Below are 2,793 nucleotides of genomic sequence, written 5' to 3' on the forward strand. Positions count from 1 at the left end.
GAGTGCTGAATAGACTGCAAATATGTTCTTCAAATAGGTATGGGTTCATTTTGGGTTACTTACTTCCATTATTTTTGATCGATACACTCATTTTGTAGGAGAGTTTTGGTCCACTTTGTGGAGAATCATGGACACAAAGCTAACAAAGAGCACAAATTTACATCCATAGACGGATGGACAGAAATAAGTGGTGAATGGGACAATCATACATATTCTCCGAGGTTACTACAGTAAACATTCTAAGTTGTGGGATGAATCTTTGCCTTATATGCAACATGCTTACAATCGAGCCTTACATTCTTCGACTAATCGATCACCATTCGAAACATGTTTTGGGGATCTACCAAAATCACTGATGGATTTCATGTTTGGTAAAGAGGATAAAGTGGGTGAACATGATGATGCAAAAAAAGCAGTGAAGTTCATTCAACAAATAAAATAGATACAAGAAGCAGTGCATGATGAGTTAGAGAAGAGTCGGGCCAAGTACAAAATGTGCCATGACAAGCATCGAGTCGACCATCATTTTCGAGTTGACGACTAGGTATGGTTGTATATCAGTAAAGAAAGGTTGAAAGGAGAAGGTAAAAAATTGAAACCCATCAGGTATGGTCCTTTCAAGATTGTTGAGAAGATTGGAAATAATGCATTTCGATTAGATTTACCTCCTTACATGCATATTCACTTAGTTGTAAAAGTAGAATACCTGAAGTTGTATGAATCTCCGATGACCATGGATCCAAAGGAAGATACACAGATTCCTACTATTGATGATTTGGCACCTGATTATATGAATGAGTTACAGGAAGATACCATCTTGGACAGGAAAAATCAATCTTCAAGGCATGGAGATGTTGAATATCTTTGAGTGGGACTCAAGGGCATGAATCTGAGCAAAGAAAGGTGGATGGAGATTGGAAGAGTGAGGCAACTGTACCCTCACCTGATATGTGCTTAAATCAAACTTTTGTTTTCCAAAAGATTTCAAGTGGAGAAGAATGATCTAGGAGGATCTTGTTAGTCCAGTGTATCTAGAGAGTTCAGGCCATCTTCAACTTCATCAACATCACCAGTGTTCTTTAGTGTTCGGTGTTGGTTAAATTTTTCATGGTGGAATGTTATTGTGGCAAACTGATTGTAATGGTGTGTGTGACATAATGGTGATGTAAAGGTTAGGTCCTAAAGTTATAAAGGTGCTAAAGTCTTAAACCTAGACCTAACTTCTAGAGACTTAATACATAATACAAAACCTAATGCAAACACTATTTAATAAACGTACATTACAAAATCTCTACACAAAACCAACTTACAGACTATATAATAAAAACTATACAACATAACAGTCTTAATCGCAATGCTCCTAACTGCATGGGGACCACAACGTGAGAATAGTCCAAAATCCAATGCAAAGACCGTAGAAAAATTGTCAGGGTAACTGGGAAGTTGTGTTGTGTGAACAATCACCCCGCCATTAGCCACAACCATCAAAGGAGTGTGTTTTCAAATGCACTGTCACTGCTCGCCAACTAGAACCACCGAGGATCAACTGCCCGAGTGGCAGCCTGTGGTTAGACCGCGACATTCACATGCTGGCCATTCAACTTGTCTGCACAGTTTCCTCACTGCCAATGGGTTTTGGTATATCCAAAGTCTGTTTATGCTATTTTTAATATACCCACCATGTGACTAGGTCGTTAAGTGTCACAATGTGACAAGACCATAACACTAAAACTTTAACCCATATATGCCAAGATTAGCCCATAGAGAGTTCGAATGAACCTAAGGGGTTATAAATTCATCCTTTTCATCATGAATAAGGGGAATTAGAGTTATTTTGAGTCTTGTATGCAGATGCTGAGCCAGAGAGGTAGTTTTTGTTTTCAACGTATCTTGGTCATCCAAAGGTAAAATTAGGAATCGAGACAGGTTTTTGTAATCTAGGAGAGAGAGCTTTCTGTTGGAAGAGGCCAAAATTGTTTGTGTGCACATTCAGTTTTGTGTTTTTGCTGTGTAAATGACCTCTTTCTATCAATCCTAATAAAATGGATGCCCATTTTGAAAGTGGGCGCAGAGACGTAGTCCATTAGGGATGAACTCTGTAATCAATGTTTTATGTCTTCTATCTCTGTTTTTGCTACAAATTAATGTTTAATTATGTTTTTTAAGCTCTTGATTAAGTCTTGAATCAACCGTTTTCCTTTAGTCTTCCACATTCAACATATAAGGTGAACGATCAATTCATTGTTGGCAAATAATCAATTCTAATTTAGTTTAGTTTATGATCAATATCATATCAATGATTTCCTTTTGTTGTTTCTTTTCCTCCTTTATATCTACTTTACTATTCTCAATCTCATACATCTCAACTATGCTCCTTTCAATATATGGCACATTATGCCATATAAAGAGCAATGGTTGTATATGATGTATTTCATTTCAAAGAGATCAATAAAATATAAAAGAAAACAATTGATTAAATTAAAAATAATTAATTTATTAAAACTTATAAACATGTAAAAATTAAGGTTACAAAGTTAAATTTCTCCCTTTCACAAATGATAATAAAATTTATTAACGAGTAAAATCATTCTTTTGTGAATGTATTATATATAGTATGTAATTTTATTTAAAGTATGGTTTTATTTAAAATTTCTGAATGTTTACAAAATTAAATAAATTTATTTTTCAAAATTAAAAAAGACATAAATGTTAAAGTAATATTTTTTTTCCAAATAAATTTTTGGTCAAAGCAATTAGCAGTGAATTATATTTTAAAATTAGTATTCAATTATA

This window comes from Pinus tabuliformis, chromosome 5_2, assembly GCF_031772625.1.
Source record: "Pinus tabuliformis cultivar Carrire ecotype Pingquan chromosome 5_2, CPIR1, whole genome shotgun sequence".
NCBI lineage: Eukaryota > Viridiplantae > Streptophyta > Pinopsida > Pinales > Pinaceae > Pinus > Pinus tabuliformis.